Genomic DNA, 12,829 nt, shown 5'->3' on the forward strand with positions numbered 1-12,829 from the left:
TCCCAAATCATGGTGACTGACAGACTCTGAGGCCCCGCCGTGTCTGAGTCCTTGCTGCCACGGCAGATGCTACGTCGTAGAACTGAGGACGGGGCTGCTCCAGGGAGCTGTCGCTTCCCAGGTCACACAGCCAGTAAGTGGCTGGGCAGGGATTGAACCCAAGTCTGGGTGCTTCTGGGGCCCTGGGCCTGCCTCCAGCCCCCTGGCCAGGGTGAAGTGCCCCCTCTGCCAGCCTGCCCCAGGGCAGGGCCTGGGCAGGTGCCGGGGCTTCTCTCTCTTGCCCCACTGGCCCATCCAGCACAGAAGCCTCTGCCAGGACACGCTGACCCGACCTCCAGGCCTCCCCACCCCTGCTCAGCGCCGCCTCATCTCCTGGAGGCCTGGGGCGCAGACACTTCATCAACTCCGATGCTTTTACAAGTGCCTCCATGCCTGCCAGCAGTTTTTCCTTAAGTACTCCTTGATTTTTGAAATTTAAACCACACCATCTGTTCCAGCCCGGGGCCTGGGGGCCTGTCCCTTGGGTCAACTGTTTTTCTACCATAAATGTTCTGCTGCCTCCCAGCCCCAACCCTCGGAGCTTGCTCAGAAGCCACTTCGCTTCTCAGTACTGCGGGAACGTGGGCCAGCGAGGGGCTGAGCTGCTAGCTGATGCCCCAGCCAGCCCCCCAGAGCGACCAACCCCAAACCCAGGTCACCCTGGCCTGGGACCCCTCAAGATGCATGAGCTTACAGCTCCTGTCAGCTCCAGGCACTGTTTGCAGAGGGTAGGTAGCTATGGGACGTTGCCCAGTCAAGAGGCCCTGTAGAAAGCATTGCAGGCCATGCAAATGTATTTAAAGCTCTGGGAAGCCCATTTTATTTTATTTTATTTTATTCTATTTATTTATTTATTTATTTATTATTTTGTGTGTGGGATAGAACCCAGGGGCATTGTACCTCCAAGCTACACCTCCAGCCCTAGTTTTTAGTCTTTTTAGTTTTGAAACAGAGTCTCACTGAGTTGCGGAGGGCCTCACTAAGTATCTGAGGCTGTCCGCGAACCGCGATCCTCCTGTCTCTGCCTCCCGAATGCTGGGATTATAAGCTTGCGCCACCACGCCCAGCACAGGGAAGCCTATTTAACCGCTAACAAAGCATTATGGTCAAAATGTACTTGACCACAAAACTTTTTTTCCCCCACCTCACATCCCACTGAACACATCCAAGAGCCATCTTGACCATACCCCCTTCTGCTCCGACACCCTCTTTCTGAAAACCCTCCCCGGCCCACCTGGCTCTTGTGGTGATATCGTCGTGATGGCCATGCCTTGTGGGTCTCCGTCCAGGCTGTTTCTGGAAGTCACCTCTCTACCTCGTTGCTGGCATTGCTGTCTCTGTCTCTGTCTAGACCTATTACTTCCACCTGTGCAGAGCTCCCCTGCTTCTGGTCAGAATCCATGGCTCTGACCTGCCGGTCTCTGAGCACACGGCACCGCGCCGCCCCTCCTGGGCCTGTGCTGGGTTTCTGAGCAGCCCATCTTACAGAGTGGGCGACACACACACAGCCGTCGAATGCGGTGCCGCTAGGGCTGCGCTTGGAGGTGAGCCCCAAGAAGCTGCCCCTTGTCCAGCCTGGGCGCACCAGGGGAGACTTCTGGAACGTGAAGCCGCTGAATTAGATTGGAGAAGAGACAGAGGAAACCAGATAGATGCAAAAGGAAGGAAAGGAGACGCTTCCACAGGCAACTGTGTAGAGTAGTGGTCTCGCCTGGGGACACTCGCCTCCACCCACCTCAAAAGAGCATTTGGCAACGTCTGGGGACGTTTGCAATGGGCGCATTTGGTGTGCCGGGGAGAGCTCATTAGCATCAAATGGGTGGAGACCAGGGGTGCTGCGGGGCCCCCACCCACATGACAGCGCCCACTGGGAAGGATCTGATGGAAAATTATCCACGATACCAAGGATGAGAACCCCTGTGCAGACCTTGCTGAGGCGCGGATCGTCAACGTGGTAGGAAGAAAATGTAGAGGAGTGGTCCTCGGGGCGCGGGGCCCGGGAATCACACTGAGTGCACCCCATCCTATTGGCATCCGGGCACCCCCAAGGCTTCAAAGGGGCCCCGGGACGCGCCCTTCGTGCCCCTCCTGACTGCCCTCTTCATGCTCCTCCGCCTCGCGTCTCTGGGGAAGGTGGCTGGCTCGCGTCCCTCCGCGTCTGACATTGCCTATCTGCTAGAAGTGTGTTTGGGTAGCCCCTGCTCTGAGTAAATGCATAGCCCGAGCCCTCTCCCTTCCCACCAAGGGCGCTTCCCACAGTCTCGCTCTAAGCTTCTTCCTGAGAGGCAAAGCCCACTCCTTGGACGCTGCCCCAAATCCTGGAGCAGTTGCCTACACGTGGACGGCTTTGTCTTGGGGGCCAGTAGAGGATCCCAGTCAAACGTGGGCTTTGGGACTGGATGAGAGTGGTTGGAGGTCTAACCAAGGTGGAGTGAGAGGGAGGTAGGCTTTAAGGCTGGGGGGACCTGGCCTCAAAACCAGTGGGACTTCCTTTAATAGCACAGCCTGGGGGAGTCTCTGGACCTCCTGATCCTCTGTTTCCTTATCTGTCCAGTGGGTGGGGTGGTGGCAAGTTTTTTTGTGATACTGGGGATGGAACCCAGGAGCATTCTACCTTTGAGCTATACCCACAGCCCTATTTTATTTTTATTTTAAATGTTATTTATTTTTTATTTATTTATTATTTTTTATTTTTTGCAGTACTGGGAATGGAACCCAGGAGCATTCTACCTCTGAGTTACACCCCCCCCAGCCCTATTTTTTACTCTTTATTTTGAAACAGGGAGGGTCTCACTGAGTCCAAAGGGCCCCACTAAGTAGTAGCTGAGGCTGGCCACGAACCCAGATCCTCTTATCTGAGCCTCCCAAATGCTGGAATTACAAGTGTATGCCACCAAGCCTGGCTTATTCTTTTTATTTTGAAACAGGGTTTCATTAAGTTGCAAAGGGCCCTCACTAAGTTCCTGAGGCTGGCCACGAACCTGCAATCCTCCTATCTCAGCCTCCCAAGTACTGGGATTACAAGTGCGTACCACCACAACAAAGATTTTGACATGGTCAACAAAGCCCCGCGTGGTAGCCAGCATGTCCTAGACACCCAGGTGGCTGTCTCTGCCTCTCTGCCCTTTTCTGAGCTTTCCAAATCAGGCTGTTGAGTGAGGAATCATTGAGGGGGGGAACTCCCAGCTGTGGAGTAGTGAGAGGCCCAGGAGGGGTCCAGAGGCCAGGCTTATTAAAATGCAGCCGACTCCTCAAGATGATTAATATGGGCTGCCACAACAAATCTCAAAGGCCTCAAATCTCAGAGGCCTCGCACAACAAAGGCTTCTTTCTTTCTCGTGCCAGACCCAATTGGGTCATAACTCTCCCGGGTGCTTCTCCCAGGGATCCTGGCTGCCCCTGTGGCTCTACCATCTTGAACATGTTGTCTCATGGCCTCTGCCAGGAGGGAAGAAGGGATAGAGCAGGCACAAAGGAGGTGAACTGCCTTGACCCGGAAGTGATGCACGTCACTTCCTCTTGAGGTCATTGGTCAGGAGGAAGCCTGGTGAATGTAGAGAAGCATCTGGAAGATTGGGTGGCCACTCCAGTAAAACGTCCTCCCTGTGTTCTCACCTTCCCCACGCCCCCAAGTGAAAACCATGATCTGTGGGCAGGTCAGTCTTGGGGGCTGGTGCAAGCGTGGTGTGTCTGATAATTGTTCCCAGGTTTGTCGGCTCAGGGGAGCTGGCCAGAGAGCCCCCGGTCGATCACACATTTGCTGGGTTCTATGGAGGTCCAGACCCGCAGACCAGAAGTGATACAGGAGGCAGAGGAGGGAGGGCTGCTCTAAGCTGGGGTACATCAGGAAATATTCCCAACTGAAGTAATCAGTAAGTGACCATGAAATAGTTTTGTATGTCACCCAGCACAACTAACTTCAATTTTTAAAATACCAGCTTTTTAAAGATCTAATTCACTTCCCATAAGATTCACCCCCCCCTTTTTTTTTTTTTTTTTTTGGTGGTACTGGGTTCCTGGAAGCCCTTCTACCTCTGGGCTACACTCCCAGACCTATGTTTTATATATATATATATATATATATATATATATATATATATATATATATTTTTTTTTTTTTTTTTTTTTTTTTAAACAGGGTCTCTTAAGCCAGCGCTGCTGGCTTTGAACTTCCGTGATCCTCCTGTCTCCGCCTCCCAAGCACGAGGATTACAAGCGTGCACCACCATGCCCGGTGATTCACCCTTTTTTTTATTATGATCAGTGCATATATGTATATGTGGTATTGGGGAATGAATTTGGGATTCTACCTCCAAGCTACACCTCCAACCTCCAGTCCTATTTTATTTTATTATTTGGAAACAGGATCTCCCTAAGTTGAGAAGGGCCTCACTAAGTTGCTGAAGTTGGCTTTGAACCTGCAATTCTTCTGTCTCAGACTACCAAGTAATGGGATTACAAGCATTCGCCACCATGCCCCAGCTAAGATTCACCTTCTTAAAACATACAGTTCAGTGGTCTTAAAAATATTCAATCAAGCCAGGCGTGGTGGTGCATGCTTGTAATCCCCGTGCTTGGAAGGTGGAGACAGGAGGATCACACAGGTTTGAAGCCAGCCGCTATTTCGGAAATAAAAAAGTATAAAATAGGTCTGGGAGTGTAGCCTGGAGGTAAAAGGGTTTACAGAAACCCCAGTACACACACACACACACACACACACACACACACACACACACACACACATCAATCATGCAGCTGGGCATGGTGGCACATGCTTGTAATTCTAGCATTCGGGAGGCTGAGACCAGAGGATCGTGGTTTGCAGACAGCTTTAGCTACTTAGTGAGGTCCTCTGCAACTTAGTGAGACTCTGTTTCAAAATAAAGAATAAAAAATAGGGCGGGGGGGTGTGGTATAGCGCAGAGGTCAAATGCCCCTGGATTCCATCCCTAGACCCACAAAAAAAAAAAAAAAAAAAAAAAAATTCAATCAGGCAATCATTACTACTGCCTGATTCCATATTTTTCACCCAAAAAGACATGCTATACCATTTGGTAGTCATTCTCTACTCCCCTTATTCCAGTCCCTGCTAACCACCAACTTACTTTTTGTTTCTAGGCCTATTTGAGATATTTCATGTAAATGGGATTTTACACAGTATGTGGCCTTCGGTGTTTTTTCTCGATGGTATTTTAAGGCTCCCTTGTGCTGGAGCGTGCATTACCATTTCTTCTTCTTTATAGCTAAATAGTAGTCCGTGTGCGGCTGTATCACCTTTTATTTCTCTTCAGTTGATGGACACAGGTTGTTTCTGCTGCTAGCCATTATGTATAATACTACTATAAGCATTCACGTACAACTTTGGTGTAGACATATGTTTATGTCTCTCCTGGTTATAGACTTAGCAGTGAAACTGCCCAGTTATATGGTAACTTTGTCTAATCGTTTGAACAGCTGCCAAGACTCTTTCCCCAAAATACTACATTTTACTTCCTACCACTTTCATTCCTAGCAGCAATGCCCGAGGGTTCTGGGTCCCCCACATCCTCATCAGCACTTACTTTCTGTCTTTTTATTTTATCCATCTTAGTGAGTATGAAGTAGTTGGTGTGATTTTGATTTGCATTTTCCTACTGACTAATAATGTTGAACATCTTTTCATGTGCTTACTGGCCATTTGTATATTTTTGAAGATGTCTATTCAAATGCTCTGCCCACTTTTAAATTGAGGTGTTTGTCTTTTTACTGTTGAGTGGCGAGAGTTCTTTATATGCTCTGCATACAAGTCTTTTCTCAAATATGTGATTTGCAAATGTTTTCTCCCGGTCTGTGGGTTGTCTTTTCACTTTCTTGATGGTGTTCTTTGAAGCATAAAGATGTTTAATTTTGAGGAAATTCAGATTTCGTTTTTGTGACTTGTTTTTAAATGACTTCTTTGTGTGTGTGTGTGTGTGTGTGTGTGTTTTACTGGGAATTGAACCCATGGGTGTTCTACCTCCAAGTTGTATCTCCAGCCCCGTTTTACTTGTTTTGATACAGGGTCTTGCTAGGTTGCTGAGGCTGTCCTCAAACCTGTTGCAGCCTCTCAAGTACTGGGATTACGGGTGTGTGCCACTATGCTCTAGCTTTTATCTATCTTTATATTCTTTATATTCAGGCCAGGCCTCCCTTTGCTTGAGGGACAGAGAATATATAGGAAAAAAATAAACACATCCCAGTGTACCTTCTGCCCCATGAACCATTCTTCCTGTAGAGAACCAAAGCCTCATTGCCCGTAGGAAAGGTCAGGGACAGGCCTGGTCAGGGACAGGCCTGGTCAGTCCTTTGGGCCTATGACATGACCACACTCTCTAGCCTTCCAGGCCCTCCAAGTTAAGCAAGCACTGTACTGCCTTCTTACAAACCTGCTACGGAGCTTCCCAGCCACCCCCATCCCCACCGCCCAGAGGGTTGCTAGACTGTACCCATCATACAGACAGGCAACTAAGGGCTGGGAAGAGAAGAGGCTGGACCAGAATGGTGGAGGCAGTCTTAAGTGGATCCCCGAGTGGCCCGCCTCGGCAGTGTCACTGTAGGACATTTTGCTTGGTTCATTTGAGTTGGACCAACCTGCCACCATGCCAGGTCTTCAGCACCGAAACCCCAAAGACTGAGGACTGGCAGGGAGTTTCCTGTTGCAACGTGATTCTTTTAGGAAGTTAGCAGTGGTTCCAGAGGAAGTCCAAACCTGGTGGATAGTTCCACTGAAAGAGCCTGTGTGGGGTTCCTCCGGGACAAGAAGGGGTGCCGTGGGTTGGGGCAGGCCTCTGACATGCACTGCCCTGGGAGGGGCTGGGAATGCTGGGCACAGGCAGCTCATGGGTGTGCAGGCAGAATATTGTTCTCTGGGCGCTCTATACACAGGGCTGTGTCTCTGTTTCTATGACAATGTGGGGTAACAGGGAAGTTTGCTCCTGTTCAGGGGGAAATTACCCATCAGCCCACTTTTCCTGCACAAAAGAAGTCTATTCCTAGTGCTTGTTGGCTCTCTGCGTGGGGCGGGGGGGGGGGTCGTCCATCTTTTAAAAAGTAAAGAGCTCAAATGAAAAGAAATAATTATTCTGAGTTGGCTTTTTCTCTGCCCCCCCGCCCCCAGCTGAGGAGCCTGATAGCCCAGGTGGGCTGGCTCTCCTCCCTTGGCCCCTGGGGCAGTCAGGCAGCTCCGTTCCTTGGCCCCAGGACCACGTGGAAGCCCAGTCTGCCAGTTTCCAGCTGTGTGCTTGGAGCCTCAGATTCCCCTTTTGACCACAGGGTTAGTGGATGGCGCTCACATGAACTGGGACCATCAGCTGTTGTCCCGGCACCTTGTGGCTTTTGCCGTATTCACAGGCCATGCTTACACCGATCTACCCAACACTTTTCTTTAAACCAACTCATGGTTTAACTTAAAATAAATGAACTTTTTAAAAAGGAAACCTCAAGCCAGGTGTGGTGGCGCATGCATATAATCTAAGTACTTGGGACCTGAGAGTACTTACATCTCAGGTTTGAGGATAGTCTCAGCAATTTAGTGAGGCTCTCAGCAACCTAGTGAGACCCTGTTTCCAAATAAGAAATAAAATTGGTCTCAGGGTATGAATGCCTCTGGGTTCAATTCCCAGTACCACAATAAGATAATATAAAACTCATAGGGACCAGGGACATACCTCAGTGGTAGAGTTCTTGCCTAGCATGCTTGGTTCAATCCCCAGCGCTACAAAGAAAGATAAAGAAAGAATAAAAAAGGAAACCTTATAACTTGTATCAGAAACATGCCTAAAAAAAATCTTAATTTGTTATACATAAAGATAGCTGGACATTTTGGCATAAAATTGAAGCTAGGCCAGATGTGGTGGCGCACGCTTGTAATCCCCGCTCTTGGGAGGCGGAGACAGGAGGATCGCGCAGGTTCGAAGCCAGCCGCGCTGGCTTAAGAGACCCTGTTTCCAAAAATAAAAATAGGTCTGGGAGTGTAGCCCGGAGGTAGAGGGGCTCCCAGGAACCCCAGTACCACCAAAAAAAAAAAAAAAAATTGAAGCTAGATTGCCAGGTGTGGTGGTGCATGCACACTTGTAATCCCAGGAAGCTAAGACAGGAGGATCAAAGGTTGGAGGAGACAGTCATAGCAATAATGAGACTCTCATCAACCTAATGAGACCCTGTTTCAAAATGAAAATCAAATAGGGTAGGGGTTTAGATTGGAGGTAGAATGCGCTGGGTTCAATCTCTGGTACCAAAAGAAAAAAAATCGAAGCGAAATACCTCTGCTGCTGACATTATTTAGGAAATTAGTGAGTGTCAGAGACAGGTAACGAGACAGTAGCAACATGCTGGGACTTTGTCATGATGATGGAATACTTGAAGGAGAACTGGAGATACTGTGACTTTCTCCTGTATTAATATTATTATTAATATTATTAACTGTACCCTGGGACCTCCTAAGAGCTCTCATCCTCTTCGGGAATAACCAGGCTCTCCACTTCCTGCTGGCGATGCATCCTGGAAACACTGGCTTCTTGGTAGAGACAGTAGGGCCTGGAGCAAAGAGCACTGGACTGGAAATCCAGCTCTGTCCCCAGCTCCTTCCTGGAGTCTGTGGCCTTGGGGAGAAGGGTGTAGAGTCCACCTAAACATCTACCCAACCTGTGGTCTCCAGGGCAACCAAGGACATGGAAGCCGGGTGCTTGGGCAAACCCTCCCTTACACCCGATCTCCAGGAACCACCCAGGCCAGAGCCTTGCCAACAGTTTTACCAATCAACGTGTGTGTGTGTGTGTGTGTGTGTGTGTGTGTGTGTGTGTTACTGAAGATTGAACCCAGGGATAATTTTACCTCTGAGCAACACCTCCAGTCCTATTTTATTTATTGTTTTTGAAACAAGGTCTCACTAAATTGCAGAGGGCCTCCCTAAGTTGCTGAGACTGGCCGCAGCTCTGCCATCCTCCTATCTCAGCCTCCCAAGTACTGGATTACAAGGGTGCACTGCCCTGCCTGGCTTTATCAACAGTTCTATCAGTGTGCAACAGATAAAGAAGATCCCTGGTGAAGCTGGAGGTGGTGAGCGTCCTGTGAGGCAGAGGATGGCCTTGAACTCCTGCTGCTGGCTGTGTGGCGACTGTGATCCCCGCACATGGGAGGCTGCGACGAGAAGCTCAGTACAAGATCAGCCTTAGCAACTTAGGAGGACCTGGAAGTGTACTTAGAGGTAGAATGACTCAGGTTTCATTCCCAGTATCACGAGGAGGAGGGATGGGGGAGCCCTGGTTGACTGAGCTGGGGCTGACTCCTCTCCCCCTCCTCAGTCGCTCACTATGAGAACAGTCGGGGTTCCATGGAATTCAGTTTAAAAACCACAGAACTAAGCCAAACTCTTCTTTTCCTACATGAAGAAACTGAGGCCCAGAGAGGGGCTGGACCCCCACAGTTACACAGCTTGGAAGAGGAGATTGGAATACTCCTCGCTGGGCTTTCCAAACTGCTTACAAACACAGAGAGAAGAGGGCCTCAAAGGAAGTGCCTCCTGACTTGGTTCCCCCTCTGTATGGCCAGCCTGCAGCTGGCCCCAGTTCCTTCAGGACTGATCATCTCTGAACCAGGAAGAGTCTAAGTGCTGAGACCTTCATAATGCCCGAGCAAAGCAGAGAAGGTGGAAGATGGCCTTGCACTAACTCCTGTGGCTGGCCGACTGAGCGGCGGCAGAGCCGGTAACTTAGCACCTGCTAAGCGCTACAGGCAGAACCGGTAACTTAGCACCTGCTAAGCGCTACAGGCTTTACGCCCTTAGCTTCTTCCAGCCTCGTGACAGTCTGAAGTAGTAGACAGTTCTCCCTGTTGAAGCCTGGACCATCAGATTCTTTAGCTAGTAATAGTACACCTGGGAGAATTGGAAACGGGGACACCCATAGATACGTGTGTGCAAATGATCATAGCATTACTCAGACTCACCAAAAGATAGAAACACCCAAGTGTCCACCAACAGGTGAAGACATAAGCAAAATGTGGCAGGTTATTCAAAATGTAGAAGGTTATTCAGCTGTAAAAATGAGCGCAAGTTTTGGGGTTTTTTTTTTTTAAGTACTGGGGATGGAACCCAGGGGCATTCTACCTCTGAGCTACACCCCCAGCCCTATTTTTTAATCCTTGATTTTGAAACAGGGTCTCACTAAGTGGCAGAGGGCCTCACTATTTGCTGAGGCTGTCCTCAAACCGTGATCCTCCTGTCTCGGCCTCCCAAGTACTGGAATTACAAGTGTGTACCACCACGCCTGGCGTGTAAAAATGAGCGCAGTTTTGACCCATTCTCCAACATGGATGAAGCTTGGAAAGGTCATGCTAAGCGAAAGAAGTCAGATGGAAAAGGCCATGGATTGTAAGCTTCTGTTGTATGGATAGGCAAATCCATAGGGACAGAAAGGAAATTAAATTGCCAGGGGCTGGTGGGAGGGGAAGAATGGGTGGGAAGCGGTTGCTCAATGGGTGCCAAGTTTCTGTCTGGGCTGGTGAAAACTTCGGAAGAAGATAGTGGTGGTGGTTGATACGGTGAGCTCAGTACCACTGAGCTGTACACTTCAAAAGGGTTAAAATGGCTGGGTGCGGTGGCCCATGCCCATACTTGAGAGATTGAGATTGGAGAAGCTGCAAGTTCAAGGCCAGCCTCAGCAACTTAGCCTGGCCATCAGCAAATACCTGGATTCAATTCCCAGCACCAAAGTGAGGGAGGGGGAGGGAACCTGATTAAAACGTTACTTTTAGATTTTACCATAGAAAGAAAACAACAAAATAAGAGCAAGGCTGGGATCTAACCCCAGTCTGTCCGTGTATTTTTCACCGTGTGGCCTTCTAGAAAGTAAACCAGAAACAAAATTCCCTGCGCCAGCTTCCCAGGAACGGCAATAGCAGGAGCAGGAGTGAGCAGGGAGGCGGCTGAGGTCCAAGCCTGCTGCCTGCCAAGCCTCAGCCAAGGCTCAGCCTCACTTGTTTCTTTAATGATTCTGTGATTGTCCTTCAGCTAGGTGTCCCTCTGGCCAACCTTGCCTGCAACAAAATTTTTTGCCCACAACCCGAGATTTTGTTTGAGCTCCTCCTGACATCCTTGAGGCTGACCAGGCTAGCTGGGGCTCCTCACTCCTCAGCCCCATCTGGGTCCCCTCTCTTTTCTCATGACCCTCCAAGGTTAGCAAATCAGATGTCCTGAGATGCTGGAGGAGCCTGCTCTGCCTCTGATCCCCATTTTTCTGTGTGTATAGTATTCCCTGCCATAACTCTTCCCTTGGGAGTGGCTAGAAACAGAGACAGAGGAAGCCACGACTTCCTACAGGCACCCTGTCCCCAGCTGTGCCTTGGGTGGACAGACGCTGGTCCCGTGGTACCTGTGCCTGGTCACTTTCCTGCATGGCCCTTCCCGTCCAAGACCTTGAGCAGAGAAATGACATCTCCTTCAGGGGTGGAGGGGTTCGGTTGAATTCCTTAGATCTTAGAAAATTCCTGCTCCTCCCTATCCCAAGTCCTATGAAATGAGATCTTCAACTGTGGAAAAATCCAACCCACTTTCAGATCGAAGCCACTTTGGAAGGGGTCGGACACAAGGGCAACAGGTATTCTGGAAGACAGAAAAATGACTGGCCTCGCCTCTCACACACAAAGCCTGAGGTCTCCCCCTGCCATGAGCCTCTGCACCCTTGCCCCGTGGGACCAGAACTCCACTTGCAAAGTCCCTGCACGTGGTGGCGTTAGCCAGGAGCAGAGCTGTCTGCCCGGGGACGGCTCTCCAGGAAGATCCCTTCTGCTCCAGCAGCTGCTCCGGGGCCCGCGAGCCCTCGCACAGCCTGTGTAAACAGCGCGTCATCTCCGGTCACACACTTTGGGCCCACAGGTCACGACCGGGGATTATCAAATTGACAGAGCTCGGCTGGCCCCTCGCCCCAAGCCCCGGCACATCGCATTTCGTTAATCACCGTCTCTCGTTTTTGACGTCAAGGGTGGAGGTCCGGGTCAGGGTCGCTGTGTAGCTTCCTCTCCTCATTAAAGCGGGCCAGCTCTCAGGCCCCTGGTTACCTTCTGCTGTCATTAAAAAATTCTCACTTCCGGACCCCTAAAAATTCTTCATCCTGATTTCTGCAAAGCCTCTTAGATGGCAAAGGAAATGTGGGTCTGGGTCTCTTGAGTGCAACCTACCTTCCCCTTCTCAAGGTCTGGCTGCTTTTTGTGTTCTCTGCTGACCCCAGGGAACATGTTGGGCCAGGTGGCCCAGTGAGCAGGGCCCTTGGAGGGGCTGGAGCTGCACCTCCGCCCAGCCGTGGGGCTCACTCCAGCCTCATGGCTCCCTCCTTTGCTGCAGCCTGTGAGCCTGCAGTCTCTTTGGGTCCTCGAAGGCAGTCCCTCCATCTGAAAGTTGTCAGGAAAAGGGTCGGTTTTGCTACAGAGCAAAAACAAATTCTTGGTCCCCTTGAAAGATGTCCGAGTGCAGGCACCAGACGTCAAAAGATGGAGACTTCTTCCTCACTGGCCAAGCCCCGGTCAGCCTGAAGGCCTTGGTCAAGCCCCTTCTCAGCTTGAGGCCAACCGTGTCTGGTGAGGCCACCTCTGGAGCTCTCCTCTGGAGACTGACAGGCTGCCCGCACTTGGCCACCCATAGCCCTCACTGGCCTGAACTCCAGTCACTGGCCAGACGAGCAGGCCTTGAAGTCCTTGGGCCGGAACTCCTGACCTAAGCAGAGTGGACTCTCGGAACCCGAGGGCGATGGACTGAATCAACTCAGACCCAGCTGGAGAA

The 12,829-nt window shown here is 50.4% G+C and overlaps 1 protein-coding gene across 3 annotated transcripts in view; it reads left to right on the forward strand.

The window, feature by feature from the left end:
- Positions 1–12,829, forward strand: part of GRK5 (G protein-coupled receptor kinase 5) — a gene marked incomplete at both ends in the record, with an annotated part of 210,823 nt that overhangs the window by 162,899 nt on the left and 35,095 nt on the right. The window lies entirely within an intron of this gene.

Source organism: Muscardinus avellanarius, assembly GCF_963383645.1.
Source record: "Muscardinus avellanarius genome assembly, chromosome: 4".
Lineage (NCBI taxonomy): Eukaryota > Metazoa > Chordata > Mammalia > Rodentia > Gliridae > Muscardinus > Muscardinus avellanarius.